The sequence below is a fragment of the Amblyomma mixtum genome, chromosome 9 (genome assembly GCF_055824585.1).
Source record: "Amblyomma mixtum isolate Tamu chromosome 9, ASM5582458v1, whole genome shotgun sequence".
Taxonomy (NCBI): Eukaryota; Metazoa; Arthropoda; class Arachnida; order Ixodida; family Ixodidae; genus Amblyomma; species Amblyomma mixtum.
The window spans coordinates 26,225,204-26,237,801 of record NC_143020.1 but is presented as its reverse complement, the minus strand read 5'-3'; the positions used below and the strand labels follow the sequence as shown (position 1 = coordinate 26,237,801).

The 12,598-nt window shown below is 41.9% G+C and overlaps 1 long non-coding RNA gene across 1 annotated transcript; it reads right to left on the bottom strand.

Moving 5' to 3' along the window:
* Positions 1-3,635: 3,635 nt before the first annotated feature.
* LOC149328559 (uncharacterized) lies at positions 3,636-7,942 on the bottom strand. Its single transcript, XR_016285859.1, has 2 exons — positions 7,683-7,942; positions 3,636-5,901 (listed from the first exon to the last, which is right to left on the bottom strand). It is a non-coding gene; the product is annotated as an uncharacterized LOC149328559 (long non-coding RNA).
* Between the last annotated feature and the right edge of the window lie 4,656 nt (positions 7,943-12,598).

Genomic DNA, 12,598 nt, shown 5'->3' with positions numbered 1-12,598 from the left:
CTATGCGGGCAGAACGTCGGCGCCGCTTCTGGTGACGCGCACAATCCTATAAGTGACGTCACTAAGTCAATCCAGTATCACATAGGGGGCAGTACAGTGTACGATCATTTTCTGGCTCAAGCCACACTTGCTGACTGGGTGTCAAAGTCACACCAACTCGCCAGAGAGGTACGTGACTTGGCGATTGTGGTCATTATAGCGGACTTTGGAGCGCTCTTGTGAGGCAAAAGATATCAGGTAGGCTATTCGGCTGGCTTCTCCAGTGCGGCAGATAACCGTGGAAACCTCAGGTGGTCGTCGGTGAAGAACCGGAGGATGCCCTTATAAAAGTGGTCTATAGACTTTCTATAGACTTTTTATAGACTCTATAGCCATCCTATAGACTTTTCCTTTTGTCTATAGACAGTCTGTAGAAAATCTATGGACTAAAGTCTATAGCTGCTTCAATTTCCTTTCGTCTATAGACGTTCCATAGACTCTCTATAGACTAAGGTCTATAGCCGCCTCAATTTCCTTTCGTCTACAGACTGTCTATAGACCCTCTATAGACTAAGGTCTATAGCTGCCTGAATTTCCTTTCGCCTATAGACTCTCTATAGACTCTCTATAGACTAAGGTCTATAGCTGCCTAAATTTCCTTTCGTCTATAGACTGTCTATAGACACTTTATGGACTAAAGTCTATAGCTGACTCAATTTTCTTTTGTCTATAGACGGTCTATAGACTTTCTATAGACTGAAGTCTATAACTACCTCTATTTCCTTTTGTCTATAGACGGTCTATAGACTCGCTATAGCCTAGGGTCTATAGCTGCCTCAATTTCCTTTTGTCTATAGACTGTCTATAGACTAAAGTCTATAACTGCTTCAATTTCCTTTCGTCTATAGACGGTCTATAGACTCGCTATAGACTAAGGTCTATAGCTGCCTCAATTTCCTTTTGTCTATAGACTGTCTATAGACTTAAGTCTATAACTCCTTCAATTTCCTTTCGTCTATAGACGGTCTATAGACTAAGGTCTATAGCTGTCACAATTTACTTTCGTCTATAGACGGTCTATAGACTCTCTATAGACTACGGTCTATAGCTGCTTCAATTTCCTTTCGTCTATAGACGGTCTATAGACTCTCTATAGACTACGGTCTATAGCTGCTTCAATTTCCTTTCGTCTATAGACGGTCTATAGACTCTCTACAGACTACAGTCTACAACTACCTCAATTTGCTTTCGTCTATAGACAGTACACTATAGATAGTCTACTGCCTATAGACCAGTCTATAACAATCGTAATTTATCTAACAATGTTCGATACACTGACCTTCGACTAAGTCCAGAACAATGTCAATTTCTTTTTGCACTGTATGTTGAGGGGACCTGCATCTAGTGACCGCAACTATGTCGGGATTCCCCCACCTCCTTCGCTATTACGCAAATTAAAATGTATTGCGTAAGGCCATTACAACACCCTTCTGTATATTGTTTTCAGGAGCCTTGACAAGCTCCTTTTCGTTATACCGTGACGTATATTGTCAATACAATTAAATATTTAATGCTAACAAGTAAGCCGAGGAAAATCAGCCGTTCTTGAAGTAAGGGCACCCGCAAACTGTACTACATCGAACGAATACGCTGTCCCTTAAAGGAATCGCTCGACAAAATTCCATCCCATCTTTCAATCGTTACTGTCCAACGTGCTGAAATCAGAAACATTGTATCAACGGATCTACATTTCTCTTTAGAACGTCCTGAAAATAAAGGGGGAAATACGGGTGTGAGAATTCAAGGAAGCACCCATGCCTTAGAAACATCTTAGATTAATTTCAAAGAGCCTGGTCCTTTCTGTGATTAACATCTGCCATTTCTAGCTTTGCAGTTTGTATTCACGTGAATAAGTGCTGCGACGCAACAATCACAAAGCCAGTATTTTTTCGTTCCTACCCTTGCACCTGTTGCTTCGGAGCCGCTCACACGCTGATGTGGCGCATATCAGTTTTCTAAACACGAACACACACAAAAAAGACGTTATGCTATGTAACCTTATAATTATTATTTGAGAATTGTACCACATACTATTCGATGGGAGATGCGGCGCGTATACCGACAAGAAGTTAGATTTCGGTTGTGTTTTCACGAAAACAATAAAATTTTTAGGGGGTAAGCGAAGAATTTAAGCTTATAAACCGATTGCCTTCTGTGGTCTTGGATATCAGATCAAGCTGCACACGGCAAGAGTGCGAGCGATAAAGATACGACCGTGAAATGGGTTTCTGTTTCACGTTTTACCCATTTTACCGCGAGACGGCGGAAAATCATTCGGGCTGCAAACAACCCTGTGCGTGGCTGCATCAATGGCGGTGGCGTGTTTTTCGCGGATTACGTTTTCTTCAAAATCCAGCTTCATCGTCCCCTTACGGTAAGTCTACACGTTTATATTTTATTCATTTGGTCTCCTAAACAACTATAAGCAGAGCTGTGTGTGCAGAACAGATTATGTGCGCAGTTACAAACGTCCTATCTTCGTTTCTAAGGCGGAAGCCATCGGGCTCTTGACTAATGCCGCTTATCTCTGTGCCGCTGTCTTTACTAACGCGCGGAAAGGCAGTCTGTGCGATGCCCTTGATGATAAGCCGCTCCTCGCGAGCTGTCTACTAGATTTTTCGTGTTTAAAGGTAGATGCGCGGCCTGAAATGTCGTTTAGCCTGTGAATGACGGCCGAAATGGAACTGTGTGTTAGTTAGCGCCGTGTGAGCTCTATTTACTTTGCACCTCCGAAAACGTACTTACATACAGTCTCGTTCAGTGGTGGATTACATTTATTTTCTTATCTTTGTGTTATCGCCTGTCTGGACCATGGAGTGCTGTTCTTTTGGAGGTGTCCCTTACAAAAATTGCTTTTGTGATTCTTTAGAAAGTCTTTCAAATTTACTCATTAAAATGTAATGAGTTTCTTTTAGATCTGTATGGAATTTTTGTCCAGAGTTTCAATAACTAATTGGCCACCGCATTGTTATAGGAACACGGCTAACGTCCTTTAAAAGAAAAACTGTAATGAGTTGCTTTAGAAACTCCTTGAGGAGTCTCTTTAGAAACCCTTTTGAGCGCACTCAATTCATTGTAATGTGCTGCTTTTGAATCTGTATAGAATTTGGCTACAGTGTTTCAATAACTAATTGGCCACCGCATTGCTATAGAAATGTGGCTAATGTCCTTTAAAAGAAATTCTGTAATGACTTGCTTTAGAAACTCCTTGAGAAATTGTTTAGAAATTCTTCTGAGTGTACTCACTTCATTGTAATGTGCTGCTTTTGAATTTGTATAGAATTTGGGTACAGTGTTTCAATAACTAATTGGCCACCGCATTGTTATAGGAACACGGCTAACATCCTTTAAAAGAAATACTGTAACAACTTTCTTTTGAAACTAGTTATATGAATTTTACGTAAATCCATTGGAATGCATTTATTTCACTGCAATGTGATGCTTTTGACACTGTATAAGATCTAAATAATGAGTTCCAATAACTAATTGGCCACCACATTCCTATAGAAGCCCAGCATGTACAATGTAACATATATGATGTAACCACTGATTGCTGTAAGCATGCAAGAAATCATACAGAGCAACAGCACACGACATACAATCAACTAACTTTATTTCACTTAGCAACTTTTACAGCAGCTTATGGAATTGAACGTTTGCAGCTCCTGGCGAGCCTTAGTAATTAGCAGCATTTATGATGAAACTGATAGGAGACATGGCACACGAACAGTACGAGCACATTTTATTTTGAGACAATCAAGTAATTTTAGATTCATTTTCTGCGCCACATGTGCAACGAAGATCACACCTCAAAGAGAGTATGTTTTCACGAAAAAACAGTGGAGTAGCGACTCAAACAAATACTGCCTAGCCTTCTGCCTTCAACAGCTCTGAGTATATGCCTGCCTTAATTTTATTCACTTATGCCCTACATAAGGTACACAATGCTAGTCGGAGCCACAGCAAAAGGCTAGCTGCATGTTCATTCTGTGAGAATTAAAAGTTAGAAAGCACTGTATACCTTATGTAGTATTCTGAAAAGATATCATTTACAGCTGTCCCAAGGATTGCGTGCACAGCAGAGTGAACATGATGAAGGAGTCACAATTGTTTTGAAGAGGACACGTGAGATCTACTTTCCAGAATTAAACTGCCTCTTGTTAAACAAAACACGCACCTAATTTTGGTGGCATGCTTTCTTCTCCACAGTAATGTGGAAGACACTACTACGCATGGATCACCGGGTGGTATTCAGCTGCAAACTATAAATAATTTATAATTGAATTTTTCTCTCATGCTGTTACGGTTTCAACATCCGAACAACGAATGTAACGTTAACGTGCCCTTATAGGTCACATGAGGCCTGAAAAAACAGCAAATTGCTGCTTCTTCATTTGTTGTCATTCCGGCTGTTGAGGCTGCTTGGCTTTAGCATTGTAGCAAATTAAAAGGACAAAGCAGTGATTATATCAGTTTCTTCATGTCTTCTAGACCTGTAAGCACACTTTGATGTCACAGTGATCGTTCGGCTGTTGAAACCGAAACAGCATGAGAAAGAAATTGAACTGTGAATTATTTAGCGGGCATACTAGAATACCACATAATAATCCATGCCTTACGAATCATTACAAAGCAGAAAACATGCACCCAAAAGTTAGGTGTCTGTACTCCTTTGAGCAGGAATAAATTCTTAATTCAAGCAAGACGCAAAGTAAAAGAATGACAAAACAAAGTACATTATTCATTTCTACTCTACATGACTAAAAATCGTCCCATGAGGATGCAAATTTCAAGGAGTACTTTATGTCTGATACTGAGCAATAATGAACCAGATAGCCATCCTGCATATTACCGTTTGCTATAAGGACGCGCCTTTGTTGGCATTTTAATTCAGACTGGTTTGCACTACTCGCTATTAACCACAAAAAAGCTGTACATCAAATTTCTGACTGTGCCAACAAAAGAACTGGTTTCTTTCATTACATATATGTAACTTGTGTTTTCCTACATTGCTTCACATGTACAAATTGATCCAACCATAGGGAATACAGGGCGGCCAGAATAGGATGCTTGACAGTTGGCTGCTCAATAATCCTTGTTAGGTGACAACATAAGCTGTGAACGTCATCTGTTACAGCCCCCTTTCTGCACTCAACTGCTGCTGTCCACAGGCAACTAATACTATACCTATGCATATGCTTTCCTGAGCTGAGTTTAAGTGTTGCCTGGATTCACAATGGTCAGCTTGCCCAACAATCTAAGAGACCATCATAAGCAGGCTGCAAAATTCACTGCTAAAGAAAGCTATGATATGCTGCAGTAATCAAGTGAACTGAACAAAAAGAAAAATGAGAAGAAAAGCTGTATTCGGTTTAGAGGAGAAACAAAACAAATATTTCGAAAACCAATCTATTTCATTCCTTTGTAGTAAATAGTAAGGAGGATAAATGTGCTGGGATATTAACAACCAACTCAAAGCACACATTTAAAATATGCAAATGCTTGATACAAGATCTGACTTCCTAACTATGCTGGTATAGACATATTTAGTTTAGAATTCAGATCTTTTAATTGAGTGCATTATTCTGAAAATAAAAATTGGTCAAAAGGAGGCACTGTTGGTTCATATCGGCACTTCCATCTATTCTTTGGATGTGATCTTCATTGTGCATATCCCATAGTACAATAATTCAATTGCATAGATACCAGCATTTCCATTCATAAACTGTGCTGATCACTTGCAGTAAGCCAATGATGTGACATGGCCGGTAGATTATTAGGTGCATCATTCTTGTCTGCGCAGAGACGAGGAGGTGTCAGGTAGGCACCACCCATGCTTGCCAGTCTGAAGTACCCAGATGTCTGCGTATAGGCCAAAGAAAAAAAATCAGTCAGTGAGACCTAGCACACAACTGCTTTCACACTAATGCAAACAAAAGCCTCAATCAGATCAGAATCTACAAGCAGTAGTACTCTAGTGATCTAGCTTTGAAGAGTACTAACAGCACAATACAGAAAGTATATGATTTCAAAATAAATGGCATGTACACTTCGAAAAGAACTATAAACACCACCCAGCTGTGACTGATACTGCTGCCAGACTAGAACATTTCATAAGAATGAATAACTATTACATTAGCCTGTAACAGTATTCATCTAATACATATTTATTGCCACTATAATGCAGTGACAATCACAATCACTTTTTTTAGAGAACTAAATCACCTGTCTTCTGTGTTTTACAAGTGACTGATTAATTGCAGTAAGTAAATTAGGTGCAGTGAAAACTGAGAACACCTGTAACTCAACCTCAGTAGCTCACAGGCAGCACAAAGCGTCTACATCTGAGTCTCTGGGAATGGCTACTCAAACACAGTAATTGCACTCACTAAACATCTGACAAGATGGTGATGCCGACGACCCCCTCGTTAAGCAAAGGGATGGATTCTGATCCTGCTGCATTTAGAAAACTTTTCACTTCCCTGCTCCACTAATGCTGGATTGACACTGCTGAAATAGTTGTAGAAAGATATTAAGTGCGTTAACAATGTCACATAACTATTTTAAACTGCTAGCCAGTATAATCCATTGCATCCATATAAATGACTCCATTCAGTTACATAAATTAAAAACACGATATCTCTAGCACTCTGGTAGCGAGATCAATAAAGCTATATTCCAGTTGCTGCAGAAAAGCAGTGAGATTACAGCCAGGCAAATGAATCAGCACCAATACCACAGATATAACAAAACACAATATAAAATAATAAGCATTTTACGGCATGACACTACGGTGCAAGTGGGAACATCTCGGCCAAATCCAAGTCTCAGTACTTCTCTCTTTGATAAACTCTGGAGAAACCGCATGCGTCACCATAAATTCCTTCGAAATAAAATTATTTCAAAGCATAGTCGAAAACATCATGCGCAGTTTGCGATGGTACAGCCGTAAGTGTGCAATTCATTTTTGCACCAGTACGAAGTATGCTTGAAATGCCAAAAAAAAAAACCAAAGCCAGTGCCCACAAACACTCTCTATGAGCGAATAACGCCGGAAAGAGATTACCAAAAGTTATTTTCACGGCGAAACTCATCCGCAACATTCCTCTTGCATTTGACGTGCGCAACTCTAGTCAGTTGTAGCTACATCGTCATTCCACTTCTAGGCACTGAACGGCCTGAGTACTGTGAGCATTTGTAACGTGGACTCGGCAGACCATGTTTTGTTCAGCTTGGAATTATACCCTGTACACACGCACACATACAAGCACGAAAAAACTAAACGCCGGGAACTACTGCCACTGAGAAGCATACGTCGTTCCAACACAGTGCTTTCCGCTCGTTGGTCCCAATCATCGCAATAATGAGCACAACGATATCATGAGAGCAAAAACATGCAACTGTACTCCATGTCACAACTTCGTCGCTGCGGAGAGGAAGTTATAGGCGCGAAGCGACGGTTTCCGTGGCTGTGTGACAGGTTCCCGGTCACGTGCAAACAGCGCACTTGCGGAAGCCGTTGCGTCGAACTCAAACTTCTACTGCACTCCGAAGAAGTTGTCAGACAACACCCAGCAGCATTTACAGCACTTCACGCACCCCAGTACAACATTTTGGCAGATAATTTCAAGAACTGTACTCACATTCGTAAGCAATCACACAAGGTCGTTCGTTCTTCCACGTTGATGCCGGCATTGTCACGGCGTGGTGCAGGGCGCAATACGACGTCCAATATCTTGAGAAGAACTTCAGGTGCTTCAGAAGGTCTTTCGAAGCGCGCAGGTCACGCACCAGTTTTGTAGCACATTCGAAAACCACAGCACGAAAACACCACACAGGGCGCAACAGCAACAAAAAAAAACTACGCCCGAAACGCCACCCGGCCGGCCGGCAACAAAAGGAACATGGCGCCGCTGCTGACGACTTTGGGATTGGACTGGATTGGCTTCGGTGTGACTTTTTTTAATTTTTGCCGCTGCTCGTGGTCGGAGTTTCGGTTTCTGTTTCCTTGGGAGAGCCGGTAACTCTGTGGTGCGAAATTGATTCTGTGTGGCAGGACTCACAATTAGAAGTGCTGGCATTTCTACCAACGTGGTTCTAGACGCATCTCCCTCCCTTGAGAAGGCAACGCCTGGTTCAGCGTCCTTGAGTCGAGGATCGACTATCAGACTGCGCGGTAGGCGTCCGCATGAAGCGCGCGCACATCTGCTCGGACTAGAAAAGCCAGCATTGCACCTAACATAGAGTTAATACGCACCTAACGACTAAATACTCAAGGTGGGGCCATGCCAGCATGGTAAAGGAATTTTCGTCACACAGTGAAGTTGAATTGTAGGCCTGATAGCTGGTCTGTTGCAAAATGTGGGAAGCACTTAAAACAAACAATATTTATTAATTTATGTCTACAGATACTAGCGAAGATTAAAAAAAAGCACGTTAGGAACATAATCTTAATAATGGGCCTGTTTACTGTAGCGGCTGCCCGTCTCAACTACAGGTTTACTCTTTTGCAAAACTCGCGAAGTCAGCCTCTCTTTACAGCGGAAGGGGTCTTTACCATTGAGGTCATTTTTTTTAAGAGGGCGGGGGGGGGTGGCAGAAATCGGGTGCAGCGCTGGAGGAATATATTGTCCGAAAAATGTCGCGCGCCTCTTGTGCACGCTTCTGCCTTGTGTTGTTGCGGCGATAAAGGAATTAGGCGCAACTCTGTCAAGCCGTCAAATGAACCGTCACCACGCTGCAGTCGCGACGGAACGGTGAAACGCAGCTTTGCCAGGCCTCAGTGCTGCACCCAACTCCCGACCCTCGCGAGCCGCAACGCCATCGTAAAAGTGTTTTTGCGATGCTGGAAAGGTGACTTACGAAGTTTTGGAGAGGTTCTGCTAATACTGCACCGAATTACTGTCGCACAGTGCGTCGTGTGCTTGGTCGGCAAACGTTGCTCGTGGTAGAGCACGTGCGCAGCGTTTATGCTATAGACAGGACGCTACGGGAAGAAGGCCCATTTTTTCGCCAAAAAAAAGGAAACAACTGGTGCAGACACAAATCAACAAGAACTCGAAAAAAGGCGAATGCAATGACAACGATGTACAAGGCTACTCCTATTCATGCTCATTAGTCAGTAGTGAGAGCTGATCGTATTTTGTCTTTCAATGAGGAAAAAAATATTCGTTACAGGTATTTGTACGCTTTGTTGATCCAGTTTCTGGAGATTTCAAGTGATCGTAACGGCGGTGAGGTTGTTTTTTTACTCAAGAAAGCAAACGAATACATTGCCGCTGTGTTCTGCCAAATTTTTCTTGAGATCGGTCGTCGATTCAGAGGTGCCTTTCGAAAATTTAATGTTATATGCTTGCGTTGAATTATTTCTAGCTTGCTGATGTGCAGTTTGATTTAAAGTTTTACCGCCTTTTAGAGCGAATTGATATAGTGAAAACTGCGAACAATATCTATAAAATTTGGCTTAAGAAGTCTTACGAAGAGAATGCAACAGATTCTGTTTTGACTGCGAAAGGAACGAATTCATTTAGCGAAGGCACGAAACAAGCTCTAAAAAATTTGACTCATTTTGAAGCGATACCGAGCCATTTCTATAGAAGTTATTTTGACTGCCAACGAAGCGAGTTCATATAGCGAAGTCACAAAACAATCTCTGTAAAATTGGACTCATTATAAAGTCTTACGGAGGAAATTCTATTTAATTTGTTTTGACTGCGAAAGGAGCGAGTTCATATAGCGAAGGCACAAAACAAGATCTATAAAATTCGACTCATTATAAAGTCTTACGGAGGAAATTCTATTTAATTTGTTTTGACTGGGAAAGGAGCGAGTTCATATAGCGAAGGCACAAAACAAGATCTATAAAATTTGACTCATTATAAAGTCTTACGGAGGAAATTCTATTGAATTTGTTTTGAACGCGAACGGTGCGACTTCATATAGTGAAGGCACGAAAGAAGTTCTATAAAATTTGGCTCATTATGATGTCTTACTGAGGAAATTCTATTGAATTTGTTTTGACTGTGAACGAAGCGAGTTCATATAGCGAAGGCACGAAAGAAATTCTATAAAATTTGACTCATTATAAAGTCTTACGGAGGAAATTCTATTGAATTTGTTTTGACTGCGAACGGAGCGAGTTCATATAGTGAAGGCACAAAAGAAATTCTATAAAATTTGACTCATTATGAACTCTTATAGAACAAATTCTAAAGAATCTCTGTTGACTGCGTACAGAGCAAAATTTTATAGTTAGGTCTCGTTAAAGAGTAAATAGACTACTTAATGAGCTGACTCGATAGACAGCGAGTTTCTATAGAGATCCTTTAGAATCATTAGGCTCTCCATACATGTTCAAAAGAAACTCGACATACATTTTTGTAAGGGGTGCATTCCTTGCTACGTATGGACGCTCGCTCGGTGCGCGTCGTGGACGCCGACGTTTCAACAAAGTTGTCTTGTAACGCTATAGACTGGAGCGCGAGACGTTTGTCAAAGTTGTAGTCAAGCGGCGCTGGAGGAATGCTTGTAGTGTGATGGGTGAATAAAATTCGTTGCCGGTTTGAATGGACGGCGTGCTCAAACACCGCGAAGAACCCACGAGCTCCATCCCATCTCCCCTTCGTTGCACACGTATGGATTCGTCCGTGTCTGTCATCAGAGCCGTTGGCCGCCGCCGCTGGCTTGCGGGCACTTCATTTTGAAAGCTGGGTAAAGGTCGGCTCGACAAGAGGTGGCTTACATTTCGTTCCGAGTGGTTCGTTCATGACTCCCGCTCACACGTGCACAGATTTCTCGAATGCCATTTGCGCTAGAGCCAAAGTATGTGTTTCTGATTTAAGACTTCTACGTTACGAAAGCGCCGATGTGACTCGCCGCTTATTTGCGCCTAAAATTAAATTAAGCTCTCGTGTTATTATAGCTGCGCTTGTAATTGTTTCATTGAAATACTTCCTACTTTGAGCACGTTCAATGCTTTCGGTGATTTTTCTAGCAGCGTTGGGTTAGGCTACCTCCATGCAATAAACACACCTCTTTACTGCGCTGTTGGGGCTGCACTTGAAGGAAAAACTAAGTGAATTTCAGACGGTATTTTATCGTGACAGTAATTTGCTGTCTCAACCTCGCGACTGCTTTTGAAACGGTGCAGCTGCAGCCTCTGTGTGCTGTATTAGTATTCTGAATAATGAGCGCGGCATGGAAGCGCTGCAACCCGCTTGTTTCTAAGAGCGCGCGCAGATGTATGAGTATGCTGTTCCGTCTTTGTGCTTCAAGTTATAGGCGAAAATTTGTGGTGAACTGGTTGCTTCTGCCTGCTGGTTTTGTATAGCTGGTGCCCGTTTGAGTATCAGCTTACGTACACTCGGCCAAATCTTTAACTGGCTCAGGTGTTGCATCGCTAAATGCACCTTGTAAAAAGGTGCCTTTTGGCTACACTGCTGGCATATTCATGTTGTAATTTGACGCGTGAGATGGCATTTCATAGTTTCTTTTTGTTAATATAATGTTTGAGTGGAGTACGTGCATGTTTAGATCAAAGTTATCAGAAATATTCATCGTCTGCCGCTATACGAAGAGCCGAAACAAGCGGAATACGAAGCAATGGATCTGGTGGCGCATTTGCACTAATCTGGCTAAACGACTTGTCCGCCAGGAAAGGAGTGGTACTTTACCCAGAGAATGAGGCCATGTGGACCAGATCCATTTCTGCGTATGCCGCTTGTTTCAGGTGTTCGTAGTGGCAGACGAATGTTTCTGATAACGTTGATCTAAACACGCAAGTACTGCACTCAAACATTATATGAACAAAAAGGAAGCACGAAATGACATTTCACTCGTTAAATTACAGCGTGAATATGCCAGCAGTGTTGCCGAAAGGCACCTTTTTTACAAGGTGCATTTAGCGATGCAACACCCGAGCCAGTTAAAAATTTGGCCGGGTGTACCAGGCTTCACGCAGGGTATTTTGAAGCGCTTCTTCTATAGCGGTTATAAGAATAAATGCTGCAATATTCTCCTTTTTGGATCCCTGTGTGAGGTGCACTGAATCTGTATTTTATGGAGGTGGCATTTTTAACAGCTCCTTGCGAGACAATGCAGATATGTGGCACAATTGTTCGAAGTCTTCTGTTACAAATAAAGTAAAAGGATTGCCATAAAGAGGTCAGTATTGGCTGTAACAGTATTGCCATACAGAAATCAGTATCAGTACTGGATTCAGAGTAGAGTGCTCCAGGGCTTAGGGTTCTTTGTTACAATGTTTTGTGACGACGCATATAATCTTTCGTGTATTTACTGATATTTTTGAGCCGACGTGATAGCTCAGTGGCTATCATGTTCGTATGGCGACCTGAAAGGTGCAGGTTCGATTCCGGCCTAGGCGGTCGCATTTTAATAGAGGCAAAATGCTAAAGGCCTGTGTACTCTGCACAGGTGGCCGAAATTATTCCCCAGCCTTTTACTTCAGCGTCTCGTAGCCTGTGTCGCCTTGGGTTTTTGAACCCCATAAACCCAAACCAAAAGATCAAGATTGCCTTTCTAGAATGGCATAGCCAGCTTG